Below are 22,692 nucleotides of genomic sequence, written 5' to 3' on the forward strand. Positions count from 1 at the left end.
CATCCATCCATCCATCCATCCATCCATCCATCCATCCATCCATCCATCCATCCATCCATCCATCCATCCATCCATCCATCCATCCATCCATCCATCCATCCATCCATCCATCCATCCATCCATCCATCCATCCATCCATCCATCCATCCATCCATCCATCCATCCATCCATCCATCCATCCATCCATCCATCCATCCATCCATCCATCCATCCATCCATCCATCCATCCATCCATCCATCCATCCATCCATCCATCCATCCATCCATCCATCCATCCATCCATCCATCCATCCATCCATCCATCCATCCATCCATCCATCCATCCATCCATCCATCCATCCATCCATCCATCCATCCATCCATCCATCCATCCATCCATCCATCCATCCATCCATCCATGCATGCATGCATGCATGCATGCATGCATGCATGCATGCATGCATGCATGCATGCATGCAAGGCCTGCAGCGGCCGCGTTCGGGAATTCTCCGGCTATGGCGCTCCCAGGCTATGTCATCGGCTACGATCCCACCTAGCTGTGGCAACCACAGAATGGTAAGGTCTTATTAGCTTAGATTTCAGGAGAGAGAGGAGGAAATTAGTGGAACGGGAGCCCATTAACGAGTTAGCGCTAAGGGAGAAAGTGGAAGATTCCAGAATTTTCCTGCATAACAGATATTCCTCTTTTAAGTGAGGAACACAACCATAATGTTCAAAAAATGAAGGACAAGCTCGCAGCTATCGATACGGAGTGTACCGTATAAGTAGGCGATAGGTTGGTTCGACAGATATACCGGCAAGCTATCTGAGGAGACGAAAGGTCTCATTGACAAGCGCGAAACCGAGAGGGCGTCCAACTCTACAGACAGAATAAAACCAGCAAAGCTATCAAAATTAAAAAACAAGCGCGAGGTAGCCAACCTAAGGAAGTTTATTATGGAGAGTATCGACCATACTCTAAACAAAGGCGGCGGCGTAAAGTGGTGAAGAGGAAACTATGCATTGGTGTATGCGTTAAGAGACAACCAGAGACAACCAGATGTATGCGTTAAAAGGCATTGAGTTGGCCTCAATTGGTAATATGGATAAAATAGCAAAAAGAGCGGAAGAGTTCTGCACTGATCTATGCAGTAGGCAATGGAATCTGAGCGTCGATGAGCTAGACAGTAGCGCGCAGTAATGGGACATCCCGCCATTAAAGAAAAAGGAAGTGAAGAATTCCTTAGGATCCATGAAAAAGGGGGAGAGTAGCTGGTGAGGATCAGTTAACAGCAGATTTGTTGAAACAGGTAGGGGAGATTGTGCTAGGAAAACTAGAGAGCCTATATACGCTAAGCCTTCTGGCCTCGAGAGTACCAGATACTTCGAAAGACGCTAATATTATCTTAATTCATAAGAAAGGAGACGTCAAGGACTTGAAAAATTACACGTCGATCTGCTTACTGTCATTGCCTACAAAGTATTTGCTAGGGTAATCGCTAATAGAGTCATGTCAATCTTACACTTCAGTCAACCGAATGATCAGGCAGGCTTTCGTAAATGATATCCGACAATAGACCATATGCACACTATCAGTCAGGTGATAGAGAAATGCGCAGAATATAAGCAACCCCTATATATAGTCTTGATTGATTATGCGAAACCGTTTGACTAAGTAGAAACCTCAGTTGTCATTCAGGCATTTCACAATCAGGTTGTAGAAAAGTGTTATGTTCAAATAATTTAGGATATATATAACGACTGCACAGCTAACGCAGTGATTCATAGAGTCAGCAATAGAATTCCAATAAGGGAAGGTGTCAGACAGTGAGACACGACATCGTCAATGCTATTCACTCACCGTCTATTTACAACAGGTATTTACAACTGGGAACGCAGGATACATCAGTAATACGCCATTCGCTTATGGCATTGCATTGCTAAGTCACTCAGGACATGAACAGCATAGCATGAATAATGAGTTAGACAGGCAGTTAGACAGACAGGAAAACGATGAGTCTAAAATTTACAGAAAACCAAAGTAATGTTCAGCAGTGTAGCAAGGGAACAGCAGTTCGCAATTGGTAACGAGGTGCTGGAAGTATTAAGGAAATGTGTCTACTTAGGGCAGAGGGTAACGGCTAATGGGGATCATGAGAAGGAAATAACTAGAAGAATACTAATGGGATGAAGCGGGTGTGGCAGGTTCTCTTAGATCATGAATGGCAGTTTAACGATATCCCTCACGATAGAAGTGTCCAACAGTTGAGTTTGCCGGTACTTACCTATGGGTAAGAAACGTGAAGGCTAACGAAGATGGTTCAGTTTAAGTTAAGCCTTTAGGGCCCAGCGTACTTCTAAAGCAGTTGTTGATTTCTTTATGATTTCAGCACCAAGTATTGATTTTCCTTTAACGTAGGTCATGCTATTGTCACCAGGATTTCGGCCGACGCCCATTAACTGAAAAGGCGCATGTTCTCTCCTCAGTATGCTTTCTTTCCGTGGTGAAATTTCACGATGTTTGTTTCGCACGAACCGCACCGGTAGTGGCTGCTTACAATATTCTCTTGGCCGCGTTTCAGTACAGATTATCCTTGTTTAAGCTATGGATCCGCACGAAAGATGAAAGTAAACAATGAATGTTTTGAATGTCCTTCACCTTTGGCTTTTTTTTGCGCTATGATGAACTATATGCTTCTGTGCTTCCTACAGTACAGTGCTTCTTCTGTGCACAAAGGAGGCTATTTATTTCAGGTCATAGATCGTACTGTTCCTTCCAATTTTTCGAAAAAAAGCACTTTGTCTGCTCGGCGAGGGCTCAGAGGCTGCTGTATTGGTCGCTAGCTATCCTGAATATGGTGATGATGTCACTTTTATGGGTGGTGTGATACTTTTCTTTTTAATAGCTGGATGTTCAGCAGAGCAAATGGATACTGTTGCGCATTTCAAAACTACTGCTTAAAGGGCAACTCCGGCGATTTTTCGATGTTCATCGATCGAAATGAAATTTTAAGTCTGTATTCTATATGGTAGTCTGATGTCTCATGTAAAATTTCGCAACTGAAAGCGGCGTAGTCTTTCCGCAAGCGAATTTGGAAGACAAGCGCTCCTCGACGCGAGAGGCAGCCATTGATCGAGCAACTTCTACAGGCCCCCCTTTACTGGGACGTCACTGGCAAGTCGGCGTGTCAAGCTGGTCGGGCGCGCGCTGGCGTTGGCAGTGCAGGGGAAAACTGAAAATTGGTTTTGAGGAAAGTAAATGCCGCAGTAACGGACACCCCAACCGCGACGTAAGAAGGAGTGAAAGAACAAAGGAAGAAAGAGGTGCCGTAGTGGAGGTCTCCGGAATTATTTCGACCGCCTGTACAATTTCGCGCCATCACAACGTGCCTGATGTGATGTGTACACCAGAGTGATGGGTCACGGCAACTTCTGTTGTGCTGTGGGGTGCACAAATTCTTCATCTGTGACAACGGGCGTGATCTACGACAGGTTTCCTAGCAAAAAGAACCTTCGCGACAAGTGGGTGAGAGCTGTCCGCCATGTCAACTGGTCTCCGAGGAAGCATTCCCGCTTGTGCTCGGAACATTTCGCGCCAGATTGCTATGAAGACGGCGTGTACTTCAGAGAGAGCTTTAGACTCGCTAAGGTTTCGTTCAACTGACGCTTGAAGGCATATTCTGTGCCAACGCTATTCGAGTACAACCGCCCATCGCAGCGCCCAGCTGAACGAAGCGCGGCTGTCAAGAGGAAGCGGTATGATGGATTATGGCGTGAACTCACTTCCAAAAGCTCGCCGTCGAGACAAAGCTTCGCAAAGAGAATACTGTTGGTGGTGCATGCCCCTGTAAGGACGTTGCGCACCGCGGCAACGTTCGGGCAGCAGATTCTTTCATCAGGCTGGGTCGGCCGGCAATCGCCACACGAACAGCTGTCAGCGGGAGCATCACATTAACTTTTGTTCTGACGACTGTGTCACAAATGCATGCACGAGAAATGACTCAACTTAATCAAATCAAATAGTAATAAATCAAATGGCTCAAGTCAAGTAAATGACTCGAGTAACTTCTCCGAGTTCAGACCGTCTCCATGCTGCAGGTGACGCGGACTGTGGTGTGACTCGGCGGGTTCGCGCGGCGGTGGATCATACCTGGCGACTCGTCCACTCCAAATTCGTCGAATGAGTCGTCTTCTAAAGACTCGCTGGTCTCGGAAAAGCTGTTCTCGACGCTTTCAGTCATGTGGACAGCGCGGCTCAGAGTAGTTGCGATATCTTCGGGGACTTCGCAGCGCGGCGAACCCGTCATTGACGTCACAGTCAATACCGCACGAAGGCACCTCCCCGGTTTCGGTTTTGCAGTTTCGGTTTCGAGTTGTGCGTTTTTTGGTGTTTAAAAATTATTTTAGGGTAACTTTAGAAAACCTTGTATCGTACACATTACAGGAGGTTCTTAGGAACCCAAATCAGCCATTAACTTAAAATGGCTGAAAAATGGCCTGAGTTGCCCTTTAAAGTGGTTTGAGTTCGAAAAAAAAACTTTTGAAAGCGCGTTTTTTCCTGTCGTTGCCACAGATTTCAATGCTCAGGGTCCATTTAGCCTTTTTCACGGCAACTTTTTTTAGCAGTCAAGATATTCTTGCAACGCTCCGCCGGGGGAATTTCGTGCTACAGGAACCGTTCGTCAAAAAAGGTTTAGGCACAGTCGGCACAAAGGAAGCAACGGAAAAGAGGAAGCCAGGAAAAATTGGTTTGCGCTTAAATAGTATAGGTCATGTGCTTTTATTGAAGTCTAACAAAAACAGTAAAGTCAATATGGCCAGCATGTATAGCAGCATTGAGTCTACATGTTTTGTAAAGCTCTGGTTGCCTAGAGCTCAGGAAAAACAGTAAATGTTTGTGCCAAAACTCCCTTCTTTTTACAACTATGGTATAGTATATGTCAACCTTTCTGACCAAACCATCAACTGCTACTACATTAGCATCAGAGACCAATGGGGGGAGAGGGGGAGGTGTTGACATAAAGCTCAACTTTGCAATTGTGAGCACTTGAACAATCTACCACATTGTTAGTGACGAGTCTGATGACTATTTTTTGCTATAATAGATGCGTTACTTGTCATTACCTTTGCCTTGATAGGTTTAGCACACACTGTGTCTGAATTGTGTCTTATACTTCCCTGTAAAAGAGAAAGCTTCCTATGCAAATTGGAATAACTGTGGTACCAGTATAGCCAGAGAAGATCCATGAAGTCCTGCAAGAAGTGTCATATCACCCTGCATAAAAATCAGGGATATATTATTAAAATCACGCAAACCAAGTAGGAGCGGAGTGAAGTAGCCACATGTGCTGTGGGGAGGGACCTAGCGTACCATAAGAACACACCTGTGTAACTTCGGAACAAATGAAGCAATCGTGAAGAAATTTCAGTCATCTAATTGTATTCATAAAGGTGCATTATTTGCCAAAATTCAGAAAATTCCACCGCTGGATTTTTCTTGGTCCCAAATGGGTTAAAGACAACGCAGCTAGCTATGGAAAGAAAAATGATAGGTGCAAAGTTACGAGATCGGAAGTGGGCGGCGTGGGTCAGGGAAGAAACGCGGGTTTTAAACATCCTGGTCGAAATCAAGAAGAAGAAATAGGCTTGGGCAGGTCAAGTAATACGAAAGCAAGATAACAGCCGATCATTAAGGGTAACGGAGTGGATTTAAAAAAAAAAAGCGTAACAGAGGTGGCAGAAAGACCGATATGAGGATGAGATTAAAAAGTTTGCGGGGATAGGTGGCCGCAACTGGCAAAGAACTCGGTTATTTGAAGAGACATGGGAGAGGCCCTTTCCGTGCAATGAACGTAGTCAGACTAATGATGATGATGATGATTAGTGCAGTGAAGAATCTTAGTAGTTTTTTTTTTCATTGATGAGAATGCGCTAAAAGAATAAAAATTAGCGCACATTTAGTCACTCATGTTTGCACACATATACATTTGTAAACTATAACTGGGCGTGCTCCTTGACTATTTAACTTGGCGAAATTGTTGCCTTTGGCGTGCCTATATGTTCGGCTCACTGTTTTCAATTGAATGTGTGCAATTACGGGAACAACGGGGTGATAATTGACGCAGGATTACGTTTTCCTTCTCGATATCACTTTCAAGCCCGCTGCGAGCATCATCTTCCTCTACATTCATCTCATTTCTCGGTCGCAAATATTTATTGCCGTGGAACCGTTAAAACGTAAAGAGAACTAGCTTTGTACGATCTCTGGCCGCTCTGGCCTTTCTTGCGTTGTGATATAGTTTCATCATTTTGCACTTATTCACTTTATATCAAATGTGCACATGAGGTCTACTTACCGCTCATTGTCAACGTTGCGGTCTTCTATCAAGCATGAACCAATTTTCGCTCTCATTCTTGAAAAACTTAGGAGAAGACAGTACCAAAACCGCACCCGACGTGAGGCCGAAGGTGAAATCCAACCTTTCCGAAACTTTCGAAAATATATTGGCCGATAATGTATTCAACAGAAAAAAAACTGCAGATCATACTGTTCAAGAGAAAGATTTCAATTCGTCTGCAAGCAGTTGACCCCACTAACGAATGCTTGACTCTTAACTACTAGAGAACTACTGAAACCACTGTGACCGCAGTCTTGCTCACTCTTCATCGTCCTTCTTCTTTTTATGATTTTGTTATGTTATATTGTTTTGTTTTATAATTTCTTGTTTTTCACTGCTGCTGTCTTGCTGCATGACTGTGCTCCCTTCTACCCGACATCTTACAGCCCCCTCATGGCTCTGTATCTTTCCACTGTCGCGTGTTACTGCCATCCATAGCTGCAGAAAATGCACAGTGTGCCCGCGTGTTAGCGTGGGGTTCGGTTTTTGGGAAAAACCAGTGGAACTAATTCTTTTCGGTCTGTGAAAAGTTGATGGCTTCCTTTGCTCTATTTATTTCTGCGAAAAATATTCTGGAGGTTCACGTTCTTGCGAGATCTACAGAGATACTCTTCTTCATACTGTTCTCTAAGAAACTGTGTCATGACTTACCTGGTTTTTCGCTGTCGTATAGAAGCAGCAAACGCAGACGGCTGAGCAGGTTTTTGCGCGAAGTTGTGGTGGGTTTCAAGAGCAAAATGCAGAGAGTGACTGAATGCGACTGTATTAAAAAGGATGTAATCAAGAATTTTGGAGTACGCTGTTCTAATCTATTTTATTTGTTTTCATATAGGTTGCTTTTCAAGGAATAAAATTGTTGTTATGAACCAACTCGCCCAGACGAAAGTGCTTACTGAGTTGCTTTCGAGGGGCGCATATACTTTTTTAAACATCGTAGACATGTTCATTTGTTCTGGGCATGTTAAACAGCTGCTCATTTTGCCCGTGAAATTCGTTCCAGAAGTTACTGTTAGGACATCGCCCGTCAGGACACTCTGGTTTGGTGCAGTGCGAAGAAAGTATAAATCCGCGAAGGAAACGTAGCTTGAAAAAAAGGTGGAAAACCAGGACCTCATGCCGTGTGATTCGTAATACGAATGCACGCAGAATACCGCAAGTGCCTCCTTGCAAAACGCCGTAAACAAGCACAGTAAGTAATGAAGGCAAATTGCAAATTCCAATAGCTCTCCAAACCACAAAGACGCTGGGAAGGCTACGGACGCCACCCAAACCGAAAACTACAATTCGGCGAAGAAAGCGGCGCGTTGACGAGCGAAGGTCCTGTCAAAATAAGTGTGTGGCTTCCAGTACCACTGAAATGGACGGTGCTCGCCTTTCGAACAATTCATTTATTTTTAGGCCTTCTCTCCATAGTCAGGTAAAGTTCATGCATATGGAACCGGAATAATGTCGATTTTCTCTGTATGTTTTATAATGTTCTTCGGAGCACCTTTGGTCGCCAGAGTATTTTTGCAAGGCGAGGTATTAAAAGCATTTCTTGTGACAGAGTGTCGAATGCTAGCTGGCGCACCAGCTCATCTGGGATTGAGCGCAGCGCGTCAGGCCAAGGGCGAGGATTAGAATAAAAGCACAACCGACCAATTACGAAGCTGCGGAAAGGGAAGATTTCTGATTAACTCAGTGTTCTGTAAATTCAGGATGTGGACGGAGAGGGTACGAAAGAGAACAAAGTGTGCTCAGCGCTCATGCTAAGTTGGAAATACGTTCACCCGGCTAATAACCGTACAGCAACCAAAACCAGAACCCAAACATTTCTTCACTGCGAGTGTTCCGCTCTTATACATAAAAAAAACTAGAACAAGCGCGCCCCGAATAGTACAGCTGTGCAGCCTTGTTTCAGACAGAGGTCACACCACGCAACTGGTCTGAAAGGGTTGCATGTATAAATAAGCGTCGTGTTTTAAAACTACCGGAAACAACCAATCGTAAATTGCGGGGCGTTAACCGGCAAAGTGATTTCAAGCACCATCCTCTCAACTGCAGAGCAGGTAGTGTTCCCGTGATTTAGATCCTGAGACTCAATTGGTATTCTAAGCACACTGAACGTCTGGGAAGCTGCTTGATTTAGAATACATAGCCTTGTGCGACATGGCAAATATTGAAGTGTTATTAGTTATACCTTAATAGCACGCTTAAAAATAATAGGATATTGCTAGGTTGCCTTCAACCCGGACCTTCTGACCAATCAGAAAACCCACGTGGAAGCGTTATTCACTGCTTCCACAACTGATTAGCGTCAACACCCGAAGGTTCGCCAGGCGTCAAGAAATAAGCACCGTACTATCGTCGATAGTGACCAATGACCGCTATGTGAGCCTCCTTATCTTGTTTCGTCGAAGGAACGTGATCCATTCGGCGACAACTTTCCAAAATGTTCCACGACGGCGTCACACAACCATCTATGAGCCCCTTGGCATAACCTGTTTTTTTCTTTCCGCAAAAAAAGACTGCCGCCTACGGTTCTGCGTAGATTACAGAAGCCTGAACAACGTTGGCAAACAGGATGTCTATCCTCTGCCGCGCACTGGTAACTCACTAGACCGCCTCCGCCACGCCACCTACTTTTCGTCACTCGACTTGCGTAGCCGATGCTGGAAAGTCGAGGTCGACGATGTGGTGAAGAACGTTACTCCTGGCGGACAGTACGAATTTAAGGTGCTTCCTTTCAGCTTGTATTTAGCCCCGGAAACATTTCAATGTATGATGGACACCTTGCTATCTCACGTGAAGTGGCAGTCCTTTTTTCTGTATCTCGACAACGTTGTGATTTTCTCCGACGCGGTAGACGAGCAGCTGAAGCGTGTCCAGCCTGGTTTCGAGGCAAATCGCTCCATGGGTCTGTCTCTTGAGCCTGAAAATGTCATTTCGCATATAGACAGCTGAAGTTTCATGGCCACATCGGGAACGCTTAAGGCTCTAGCCTCGAGCCGCTGTAGCTGCATTCCCCCATCCAACAGTTAAACGCACCTTGCGTCGTTTTCTGAAACTCTGCGCCTATTATCACTGGTTCGGTCAAAACTTCCCCAAGTTCGCTAAGCCGATAACTAGGGTGACGAAACACGGCGAACGTTTCTTCCGGGACCAGAATCAGGAAAAAATGCTTCAGAGAGCATAAGGCCCTCCTCCAATATGCGCCTATCATTTGCCCCTCCGACGAAGAGACCGGCATGGAACAGTAGACAGATACCAGTAATGTTGGCCTCGGTGTGGCGATTGTGTAGCGGCCAGACGGTGTAGAACGCGTAATCGCATGCGCAAGTCGCACTTTGCCCCTTTCCTAAGTGAATCACAGTAAAGGAATGGCTGCCTACTCTATGGGTACACTGTAAAAAATAAAACACCTGTAAAGGAGTTTCCAGGTGTCTATAACTCGCACCCTTGCACCCGGCCCAGAAAGGAGTTTTGTGACTTGTATACATCTTTAAGGTGGGGTGTTTCAGGAAAGAACCAGCCCGAAAATGATAAAATTTGACCCAAAGGTGCTGAGGTGTATCACACACTTTACCACCGAGCCACAGGCGTTTTACGCATCTTACACCCCTACACCCTTCAGGAAAAAAGCATGCAATGGGTTCATAATTTGTCCCCACTTTTATTACTTTTCTTAAGCGTTCTTTTAAATTTACCATTATAATGCCTAAGTAATGCAATATACCTGTATTACTGGAGCTCTTCATAGCAGTAAACAGGCGGTGTGCACCTAAGAAAAACGTTTATTGACAAACAAATCACAAAACTGCAGAAATGTGGAAAATTTTTATTAGAACAAAACACATCCATAAAACAAGGCACAAGAAGCTTCTCCAATGAATTCCTTACTGCCATCCAAAGAACTAAAAATTTTAAGGTACAACAGCACCATACCTGCTTTTATTGGGCTTATGGTGCTGCAAGAATAAGGTTCCATAGCACTTACTCTACCTCCCAAATTTTTCAGAGCAAACAGAATGAAAAATTCATGCTTGTGCAGCCTTATATACCAGCCTGAAGAAGGCTTGAACTGTGACGCTAACTCCCAGGAATAAGCAAAAAGCAAACTTAAGGCAACTTATGCTGAACACCCATATTCCTGACATTATGGCGCAGTTGTGGAGTGAGCCGCAGTGGTAAGCCTGCTCAGTAGCCATCCTCCCTCGACGAACAGGTTCTCAGCCACCTCAGGATTGTCTTCGGTGAACAGCATACATGGTGCGAGTCTGCATTTTAGACAAAAACAGTAAAATATTTCATACCAGTTTACACTGTTCAATGTTGCTGATAAATTGCAACATATTGCTCATTAACAATGTGTTTTATTATGCATGCTAACGCTAACAGAAAGAAGAAAATCTGCCCATGTGGCGAGCAAGCACCAGCTGTTATTTTTTTAAACATTCCAAAGAGGCCACTGTGGTTTAGAAAAATAGCTATAAACGGCATTATACAAACAATGTTTTAGCTAAAAAGCTAGATGTTATGAAATAGAACGAAGGTGGTCAGGTCGTGCAATTAATTCTGCACGAACTGCTACAAGCTAGTGCAAACCACTGGCCTGTATGGAGGGTAAACTGACTATAAAAGGCACAAAACACCATGACAACAAAGACGAAAATAGCGCACTTGAAAATGCTTTACAATAAACCGAACAACAAGTAATGTGCAAAATTCACTGTAACAACAGAAAGCACAGTATCTGATCAAAGTCAGCAACACAACCCCTTCCATGAGAGTGGTCAGCTGCAACTAATGCAAAGCATGCATTCATTAATATATCAAGCAAGTGACATCTTGAAAGGCAGGCAACAGTGCTAAGTTAACATATCTCCCATGTCTGCAGCCAGTAAACTCAAAAATCCATCAAGAAAGATTTCCACAAGGCCACTAAACTACAAGAAAAGGAGCTGGGCCAGTTGGTGCATGAATCTTTGCAAAACCACGCAGGATAACAGGACACAGACAAGACAGGTGCAGTGATAACTGAGGAATTTATTGTTTAGTTTGCAATGAATACAGAAAGCATCATCCAAATTACAAAGAAGGAAAGTCATGGAATCGTCATTTTGTCAAATCTGCCGTGATTATTTATCCAGGTAGTCAATTTCTTTTTCCTTAGAGTTAGTGATGATGTGCTTAAACAGGTTGAACAATTCTTATGTACCATACACATCTCTTACATTTCCTCAGAATTTTACATTGTCGAAAGTGTGATACACACTCACAGTCCGATATGTGTCTTGGTAGCTTGCTACGATATCCTTTCTCAGTATTGCCGACATGTTGCATTACAAAAATGTTAACATGCTGACCTTATTTCCCAACACAGGACGCTCCACGTGGCGGATAGATCTTGTAAACTAAGCCACTGTCGCATGTCGTGAATTTGTTTCTGTGCTTCGTCTTATGCTGGGCTGTTTTTGAAGCACCTTTGCTAGGAGCATTGCATACTACATTCAGCTACTTTCTGTGAAAAAGCAAATGAAGACACTGCAAAGAACTTCCACAAGCTGCAAAAGAAGGTCAAGCCAACAACTTGACCAAAGTAGGGCTGGTTGTGAAGAAGAGTGAGGGCCTATGCCTGAATGCCTTCTTTATGGCAAAAACACGGAATGATAACTGGCCTTTCAGAGTAATTGTCTCTGAACAAGGATCGTGGCAGCAACCCTTAGGGCAGTATCTGCAAGAATTGCTCTCCTAGCTCACCATGGAAGACCTTTTCCTGGTAAAGAAGCCAGAAGTGTCCGCATTCCTCTTGAACAGCCGTCCAGAAGGAGTGTCTTCTCATTGTCATCAAGGACTAACATTACACGCTGCCACATTCCACCTTGTTTGAGACGGTAAGAGAAGGCATTGGTTCAATGGGAGCAGCATGATTCCAGAACCAATGCAGAATTAATGCTGATAGATTCCTCGAGTTGCTAACCATCTGTTATTTTAGTTTAATTATCTGCACATACAGTGGCAAGGATTATGCACCAGTTCCTGCGTTGCACTAATTCTCATTGTCCTGCTAGCCTGTCAAGATAGCGAACTATTAAAAAGCTTTGCTTATCACCAATTTGGTAATGACCTCCCAATTTTTGGACGACTTCCTAGTAATCCACAAGCTTCATAAACAAGGGCAACACAACGGCATTGTTCACATATTCAAGACCTTCTCCGAAGTCCTTGCTGGAGGTACAGCTTCTCGATTTATGGCTGCACATCAGAGGCCCATATGTACTGGTGTTATGTCCCACAGTCGAAAAAAAGACTGTTGCTACTGGCACACTAAAAAATGTCTCAAACGGATTGTGTATTGACTGTCAGTAGGAAAGCGTTGAGGCCCAACTGACATAGTTACCTGAAGCTGGTTTCCCGGATGACCTCGTCTGCAGCCTTGGCTTGAAGATAATGAAAAAAATTTGCTGATCCACCCCAACGAGGCTTCAGAAAGAACGGAAGTTAGCTGTGACGGCATATGTGCATGGTATCAGCCACGCGCAAGAGAAAGTGGTAAGGCGAGCTGGTGTGAACTTAGTAAACAAGGTGCCTAAGTCACTGTCGCATGCTGCGGATTTGACAGCCTTCTTTTATACCAGGCTGTCTTTGAAGCACCCTAGCTGGGCGTGTTGCATACTAAGTTCACACCAGCCTGCCTGACCACTTTCTTTAGTGCGTGGCTGATACCATGCACCTATGACCTTAATCACCGTGTTGCCCACTACCCTCCCGGCTTCCACGTACTCCCCTGGCTCCCTGCGCACCATGTGGGCCTGGGTGAGAAGCTGCTGCCTCGTTACGTGGGTCCTTACCGCGTCTTCTCTTCAGGCAACTGAGCAATGTGACCTATGAAATCACGTCCCTGCACTCCCGCACTGTTCCCCCGGCCCACTCCACAAAGCTCGTGCACGTCACCTGTCTTAAGCCCTACCATTCGCACCACCTTAGGGCGCCCAGGGGCTGTGCTTCCTTCCGCGAGGCGGAGGGGGTAGTGCTACAGTGCAAGTTGCAAGGCGAAGAGGACGTTGTTTTGACACTGGGCAGTTGACGATAACAGGCACGCTGCAGCTAGCGCTTGGAGTGACTTGGTTTGGGGTGCCTTCTGAGTGCAACCCGTCGCGCCTGCTGCTGAGCTAAACCCCATAGTAATATGCTATGACAGCTACGTTCCGTTCTTTCTGAAGCCTTTTACAGGTAGACAGGCAAATTTCTTTATCCTGAAGCCAACGCTGCAGATGAGGTCATCTGGGAAATCAGCTTCAGGTAGCCATGTCAGGTGGGCCTCAAGGAATTCTTGCTGACGGTCAATACACGAGCTATTTAGGATATTTTTCAGTGCGCCAGTAGCAACAGCCTTTTTTTCGACCTTGGGAAGTAACGCAAGCACATATGGGTCTCTACAAAGTACAGCCATAGATCGGGAAGCTGTACCTCCAGTGGCATTTCTTTGGTCAGCTCAAAGTTAGCAAGAACTTTGGAGAAGGTCTTGAAGATGTCAACAATGACTTTGTGTTACCCTTGGTAATGAAGCTTGTGGGTTACTAAGAAGTCGTCCACAAATCGGAAGGTCATTATCAAACTGGCGCCATGCACAGCTTTTTAATAGTTGGCTATCTTTACAGGCTAGCTGCACAATGAGAATTAGTGCAACGCTGGAACTGGTGCATACTCCCTGCCACTGTATGCACACATCATTAAACTTTACATAGGTAGAACGGAAGTAGATGGTTAGCAACTCGAGGAATCTATCCGCATTAATTCTGCACAGGTTCTGGAATTGTACTGCTCCCACTGAATTAATGCCTTCTCTTATCGTCTCAAACAAGGCAGCATTTAGCAGCGTGCAGTCTAAGTCCTTGATCAGAATGAGATAACAACTCTTCTGTACAGCTGTTCGAGAGGAATGCGGACACTACTGGCTTCTTCACCAGGAAGAGGTCTCCCACGGTGAACAAGGAGAGCAATTCTTGCAGATACTGCCCTAAGGGTTGCTGCCTTGATCCTTGTTCAGCGACAATTACTCTGAAAGGCCAGTTATTGTTCCGTGTTTTTGCAATAGCGAAGGCATTCAGGCATAGGCCATCACTTTTCGTCATAGCCAGCACTAATTTGGACAAGTTGTTGGCTTTACACAAGTTTTTAGGTTTCGTTCTTCCCTGTTTGGCGCTTAACCTTCTTTTGCAGCTTGCGGAAGTTCTTTGTGATGGATTCATTTGCTTTTTTTGCAGAAAGTAGCTGAACGTAGTATGCAACGCGCCAACACAAGATGAAGCACCGAAACAAATTCACAACATGTGACTATGGCTTCGCTTACGAGATCCCTCTCTCATGCGGAGCGTCGTATGTTGGGAAATAAGGTCAGCATGTCAACATTTGTCTAATAGAACAAGTCGGCAATACTAAGACAGGATACAGTAGCAAACTAGCAAGACATGTGTCGAACTGTGAGTGCACCCCCCACTTTCGATGATGTAAAATTCTTAGGAAATATAATTAACAGCTCATGCCGAGATATTAGAGACGTGCATGACACATAAGAATTGTTCAACCTATGGAAGCACATCATCACTAACGCCAACGAAAAAAGAAATTGACTATCTGGATAAATAAGCCCAACAGATTTGACCAAATGATTCCATGACTTTCCTTCTTTTGTATTTTGGATCATATTTCCTGTATTTATAGTGAGCAAAGCGATAAATTCCTCAATTGTTAGTCAGCGCAGTACCTGTGTGTTCCTGTCAGTGCCCTGTTACCCTGCACGCTGCTTTGCCTAGACTAATATACTATCACACATTAAGAGATGAAGTCTACATCTGGAAAAAGACCACAAGGGGTTCCAAGCTGTTTCCTTTCTGGTTCGCATTTCCTTTCTTAGAGGCATACATGCACCATGTAGTGAACAAAAGTACAAAGTAGATAAATAGAATTGATCATCTTGCAAATATCACTACTGTAAAATGGTGTTAACAAATGGCCACATTCATCCTTAGGACAGATCCGCATTTCATCTGTCATTACATATGAAACATGAAACTATGAAGCAGCCAGGTGAATGAATACATTTTTCCCAGAAATTTACCAAAGGTACACACAGTGATACCATTCCAGTGGATCAGTTGAGTATGCTGCTCAGGAGCAGCAGTATTCATATGGGGTGAATGCTAGCAGCAAAAAATATTGGCAATGCAATACAAGTTTGCATACAAGATGCGAAATAAACGGCATGATATGGAACCATTCCAATTATGCAAGCAGAAAAAATTGCATTCAACCTACACTGCAATATTAATTGAGCTACAAAAATATTATAAAGGCTTCTTCAAATCAGCGCACAGTTGGCATTTATATGCCATTGGGTCATTCCATGCCAACTGTTCCAGGCTTAGCACTGAATCTTCTATTTCTTTAAAAAAATTCATGGCTTATTGCATTACCTAGGCAAACATTATCCCAGCTTGTTTTAGGCGGAGTAATTTTTTCCCGTCGTGGCCGCCATTTCATGTTTGAAAGTGATAGCCAAACCTAACCTTGCAAAAAAATTTGTAAAAAGAAACGTTCTTACGCAGGACTATGAAGTTTCTGTTATATAAATTAAAGGTATTCCATATCCAATGCAGTAAATTGAACTTATTTTGTTTTAAATAAAACATGTTATAAGTACAAAATATAAAAATTTGAAATCTTTTATCAAATTTCATGTTCTCACAGTAGTTATTCTATTTTCTAAGCTGTCGAGAAGGCAAATGTGATAAAAATGTTTCAGAGAGCAAAACATGTAAGGCAAGACAGCGAAAGGATTCTAAAGTCGAGAGAATTTGCTTTTTGTGACATATTCAGTAGTCTACTACATAATGAGGTGATCTTAATTAAATTATGAAAGATAGAAATTTAAACAGTACCATTTAATGGCATTTATTTTTAGTTTATTTGGGGCTCTTTTTTCTTTTTTAAGCGAGAAAACAATCTTACAAGTTGAGTCCCTGCGTTCAACATCGACACTGCTCAGTGCTTCCTTTTCACTCCAGCACACTTTGCCACCAGCTGTAAATTACACAAAACCAGCACTCCGCTGCACGAATACAATGGTGTGCTGGTCTTCGATGCCAGCAGCTTCGGCAATAAAGAAATCTGCTGAAGGATAGATTTACAAAAAGTAAAAATGAAGGGGCCACATGGCAGAACGGCTCTCGTTCCTCGACACAGGGAAGCACTGTTTGTGGTATGACCAATCAGAGTTAAAACCTCTACTACCATGAAAATTACTTAAACTTTTCAGTGGAATGGACTTTTTCACCTGATCACATGGGAAGAGCGCTTATGACGGCATTGGTGGAAGTGTGAGGCCCCCTGCAGCAACAGAAAGCATTCAGAGGCCATAGAAAGGTTAAATACTGATCCTCTATAAGCTGTTTACATGGGCGGAGAAAACCATTAAGAGTGTCGTAGCTATCTGGGTGCTCCAACAAATGATTCAAGAAAACAAAGGTGAACTCACTAGGCGGTTTACAAGAGTGCTACCATTAAAATAAGCATTTTTCACCACATCAAGCCTTTTTTATCTCTCTCAATGGTGCACGCTGGACATAAGTCATGCTCGAGTTCAAACTTTCAAAATGTGAGCGAACATGCCAGCAGACACGTCAAAACCGAAATTTGAGGAGCATCCACATGGAGCACCGTGCAGCGAAGCTTTGTGTCTCCTTGATGCCGGCTCTAGCGTGCACCGCAGTGTCGAGCAAGCAGCCAGCAATGCTGGGATTGAAGGTAGAGACTCAAATTGCGAAATTATTTTCACGCCTAAAACGAAAATTGCTCCAATTAAAATTTTAGAAATGTCACAGCCATTAGAAAATAAATGAGGCCAACCTCACTGAGCCACTGGCGGCTGAATATGTCTCAAAAATATTTTTTTTCAGCTGACTGACATGCCTTGCATTTTTTTCATCTCTGAAACACTTTTATCACATTCTTTGCCTTTTGGATAACCCAGAAAAATAGTTGAAATGACTGTTATGAGAACATAAATTGAATAAAAAATATCAATTTCCAATATTTTTGTACCTTCTTTCATGTTTTATACATGAGTCCAATTTATTGGATATAAAAGCACGTCCTTTATTTATATGAAAAAGTTTCAGTCATGCATAAAGTGTTTATTTTTAACAAGTTTTTTGTAAGACTTAGCTTTGCTATTGCTTGTAAACATAAGACTGTGGCCACAACACGAAAATTCTTTTTTTCTGCCAAGAACATACTTTAAAAATCTTTGTCATGGTAATAAAATAAGCCATGATTTTTTTGTTTCTGTAGGAAATCAAGTGCAGTCGAGTACAAAAGTCTGGATAACGTGGCGTGGAATCACCTTATTCAGTATTGCACAGCAACACAATACACAGCCTACTTATCACCAGGCATATAGCAGCTTCCATATAGGTCAATAAACTGGCTGGGCTGTAAGAGGCTTCTGTAACACTAGAAAAATTACAATTACAAGTTACAAAGAGGACACCAATCTGAATCTTTACATTGTGCAGATGTATAACCGTGACACTGAGAACTCCCACTCCCCTACGCACTTGGATGGTGGTATTGTTCCTGCCAGTCTACCAAATATAGTCCCCGCAATATAATGAGTCTAGCATTTTGCCCTCTGTAGACGTGAGCAGGAAAGGAGACTTAATGCAGGTAATAACAAACATAAGCATCCTAAGAGTTTGGTAAGCTTGCAAAATTTAAGCTTGTTCGGTTCCAAAAATATGCAATAGCAACCTGAATGGTCATTCATTCAAACCATGCGAATGCAATGGGTAAAATGGCTCCACAATGTAAAAGGTTACTTTCTTGAGCTAGTCGGTACATGTTTGTCAGCATGAAGGGCACAGCATGACTATAATGGTATGAAAGAACAAGACAGACTAGGCGCTGACTCAAGACTGACGATCTTAATTGCTGTCACACAATAAACAGGTGAAAAAAGAGCATAAACAACATTTTTTTTCGCGACAGTTTGCCAGCTTGCAAAACATGTGGCACTGCATTAAAGATTGACTGTGAAAGGCAAAAATGCTGGTGAATAAAAACAAAAAAAAAATGTTTAAAAATGTAGAAGAAACTGTTACCCTGCCGTCTAAGCTGCTGAGGTAGCCTATACTCCGTCTCACAAGATGTTTGCAGCACTACGAAAGGTAGAGCTCTCTCGTCCAATCAGGATGGCGCGCACTAAATTAGTGTGTTCCTACACGCCTGTGGCTCAATCCACCTGATGTCCAGGTGGCTTCTTTCTACCTCTAGCAGGTGGCACTTGATGTCTTTTTATTCTATTTTGGTTTGTTTTTGGACAGGCGGACGCCCGTTCCAAAGGGACTAGCCCCACTTTTTTTTTTTTGTCGCAACCTGTTCTGATCAGTCCCTCTGTTGTCGCGAAGCCACCTGCTTCGCCTGCTTGGGGAAATAGCGCACTGTCGATGTAGAGCACACAGGAGACACAACAGACTCGACCGACGCCATGTTGGAAAGTGGCAACGCATCACTACCTCGCAGCAGGCCTCCGCAGAGCTGTGTCCGTATGGGCTTTGTCTGGTAATATCACCAGTGATTGAAACACTCCCTACCATTTAAATATACCTGTCCAAACCATGTTTTTAGTTGCAATGCTTATTGTTTTGATTAATAGTCATACGCTCCTCAAATATTCGAGGGACTATTTTCTGCGTTTCTGCAGTCCTGATTGGACGAGAGAGCTCTACCTTCCGTAGTGCTGCAAAAATCTTGTGAGACGAAGTATAGTTCTTTGCATCTGAGCACAACAGAATGTTTGCAGATGCGTTTGTCTTGCTCCTGACGGATAAAACGCATCAACAACAATCTCCCGCGTGTGCTGGTCCTTATGCGTGTACAGTATGGTTGTACGGCTGAAAGCAGAGGTGCAGTTTTCACACGACAGCCAATATTTGACCATATTGCTTTCAGGAGGTGGTTTTAAGGGGCTCTTGTGTTCGCTCAGACAGTCGTTTAAACATGTCCTGTTTGACTGATAGAGCACGTTCCGCGGGATAGCTCACTTCTGTGCGCCACATTTTTGGGGCACTTGTACATAAGAGAATTCTCGGTTCTTTTCGCATTCTGCAGGTGGCAACCCTTCACGGTTGACACTCTTGCGGAGACATTGCAATTTGCTTGGAGCAGAGAATACTACTCGCACACCAGGCCTAGCTCCTATTCTTTTCAAATTGTGAGACACTCGTGGAAAGGACGCGTTCACAAGCAGAAGTACACAGGACTGTGTACTTCTCCTGCTTGTGAACACATACTTTTTGAGAGGAGGAGATTAAGACATTATGTGGTAGCGCACTTTTTATCACCAAATGCTAGTACCAAGTTCGCAGGGATATGGTAGCCGCAGCTGGCAAAGGACTGCCTTTGCCCTGCAGTGGGTGTAATCAGGATGATGATGATGACGAGAAAACTACGTTTAACGACACTCAAACTGGTTTGCAATAACCCCATGCTGACAACGAACTAGCAAGGATGTACAAATAAATGAGGGCATGGTTAGGCTATGGTGGTGAAATAAAACGTACACTCGCCAAAAGATGGTTTATAAAAAAAAACTTAGTTTGACGTTTCGGGACCCGTACGGGTCCCTTGTTCACAATGAATGATGGACGGAATGGGCCGCTTCTTATATGCGCACTTGACAACGCAGTGAGTGGGCGTAGTTATCCGGGAGATTACCCTTCGTCCTGTTAATGACATGATCCGTGGTCTGTATATAAAAAGATTCTAAAAGCAGTCGTGACGATGTGGGTTTCATGGTATCTAATATTGTGGCGTTCTCCCAGTCAATGGTGTGGTTCTTTTCTTGAGCATGCTCTGCCAGCGGGTTCGATGAGGTGCGACATTTGTTGACGTCGTTTTTATGTTCTCTTAATCTTCTTCTGAAATCGCCTGATTCGCCAATGTATGATGCATCGCAGTTTTTGCAGGGGATTTTGTACACCACTCCGGGGAAACGTACGGGTCCCAAAACGTCAAACTAAGTTTTTTTATAAACCATCTTTTGGCGAGTGTACGTTTTATTTCACCACTATGCCTCTCCCTCGCCAGACAGGATTCTGTCGAACCCTTGATTATGGTTAGGCTATGTACCCTGTTTCATGAAGCAGCCTGATGAAGGAAAGAAGGGAAAATGGCCCAAAAAAGAACCTAGCATACAACATAAAAAGAAGCTTGCAGCAAGAACTAAAACACACCTTTGCTTCCATACTGCTCGTGAATATTTCCCAGAGGCAACAAGGTGCAAGCTGTGGCTGTGGACTCCCATGTGGATGTAGATGTTTCCCCTGCAGACATCCATTTAATACCATCACGATTAGAGGCCGCCAAAATTCAGAAATTAGGTTACTACGGCCAAACAATGAAGCTTTTAAAAACTTGAAAAAGCAAGCTAAATATACCTAGCTGGCACAGCACTGGATTCTTTAATCTGGATGCCGTTCTAAAAACAATTAAAAACCAAAATAGATAGCAGCGTCAACAAATTTATGCAAAAACATGGCCTGATGCACAAACGATCAGTGGTCAGCGCCTGCAGCACACAAAATTGAAAGCTTATCTCAGACGTCACGCTGACGCAACGCATTTTACGCACAGATACGGAATAGACCTTACGCACGGGCGGAAAAACTACCACGTGCAGATAAACCGTAGGACAAGGGATTTGACGAAATAGCGTTAAACGGCTTTAAATTTGACAGAACACACATACTAGAGCTCTTAAGTAGCATGAGGCAGTACTCTGCAACATTCGTTTCGTCAAAACAAAAACAGCTCTGAGTAGAATCATTCTCGGCGAACTCTGTTCAGTGCTGCTTCTCTTCCTGGATACATGGAAAGAGCTGCCTGTCTGCAGATCTTGGCACTTTGGTAGTAGAAGCGGCAAGTCTTGAGGCCGCTCTTCCATAAAATATGCTTTGAATAATGCACACAAGCATGCATGAAGACATAGTATTGCTTACCATTCGAGGCAGGTGTGTAGTCGTGCCGAGCTGATGAAGTACGTCTCCAAGTCACGGCAACGCTAGTTTTTCATTAACGCCGACTTCAGGACGTTTCTACATTACAAAATGCATTCTGGTGCATAAACACGCGCACATTATAACTTCGCCCGTGATTTCTGATATTAAACCTTTAAAACGTGAGCGAGCGCCGGCCTTTCTGCCAATCTACAACAAAGAAACGCATTCGGCAGAGCCTCCAAAGGGTGCTTCTGTTCCGATACGTGAGATACGAGTACTTGGACAGCAGTGAACGAACCTACGCACTACTCCAGTTATATATGCACAAAAAACACTTCAGTTCAACGCGGTACCTCGAAAAACGCGGTCGAAAACGCAGTTCACGTCAACTGCTGAAATCCGCACACCACGACCGACGCCACACAACAGGCAGGAAAAAATCAACAAAGGCCCGACGGTACCGATGGCCGCCTAGCGGCGGAAATGTAGTTTCACTTTCAGTTTTACTTTCAGTTTTGAATTCAGTTTATTGGGTTTTTTACAGTGCGTACGGAAGCTAGAATGTATTTGCAGCATCGGAACAGCATACGCAACGATTGCCAACCGTTACCAGTTACGGAAAATGCGAAGTGATTAAATTAGATATATTTCTTCGTATTCAAAAGTTACCATGAATTGGCCCCCTTGCCGTTTCTTTCTTTTTACGTTCACTCCAGCGGCTGCATTTCGATGGTGGCGAAATATATATAAAAAAGTGTAGCCTATATCGTCGTCGAAAGTGGAGGGAGCATGAAATGTACGGCAGTCACGGCGTAGCATATTTTGGGACGGCACCCCCACCGTCAAGCGACACCTTCGAAGGGCCGCACAGGGACGGTGCCAGGGCATTCGTGGTGAGGAGGCTCAGAGAGGTAGAAGATGAGCGGGAGGGCGCTATGTTATGATGGATAGGCATAATGCTCCAAGGCCTGTGGCATTGCTCTTCATAAACTTAAATTAATCAACAAAACGCAGCGGTGATTGAGAGCAACACATAAGGCCGAATGCCGACTGCAAGGTCTGATCGCGACAGATTTTTCTGCGGTCCAGTAGACCTTCAGCTCCCTTGGCGCTCTCATGGGCCCGCACAGCGTGCTTCCACTCGCGGCGCGCCTGTTACGAGATCAGCGGGAGGATCGAAATGTTCGCTTAAGGTTCTAAAAGTTCTAGCTCATGTTCTCTGTCCTGTGCGCTGCTGTGCGTAGACGATGTTCGCTAGTTTGTACAGAGCGGAAACT

General features: G+C 44.0%; 1 long non-coding RNA gene across 1 annotated transcript; it reads right to left on the bottom strand.

Annotated features, from left to right (window-relative positions):
* Window positions 1-10,174: 10,174 nt before the first annotated feature.
* On the bottom strand, window positions 10,175-21,874 carry LOC149346254 (uncharacterized). Its single transcript, XR_016292366.1, has 3 exons — window positions 21,416-21,874; window positions 20,651-20,740; window positions 10,175-10,633 (listed from the first exon to the last, which is right to left on the bottom strand). It is a non-coding gene; the product is annotated as an uncharacterized LOC149346254 (long non-coding RNA).
* Between the last annotated feature and the right edge of the window lie 818 nt (window positions 21,875-22,692).

The sequence above is a fragment of the Amblyomma mixtum genome, chromosome 4 (assembly GCF_055824585.1).
Source record: "Amblyomma mixtum isolate Tamu chromosome 4, ASM5582458v1, whole genome shotgun sequence".
NCBI lineage: Eukaryota > Metazoa > Arthropoda > Arachnida > Ixodida > Ixodidae > Amblyomma > Amblyomma mixtum.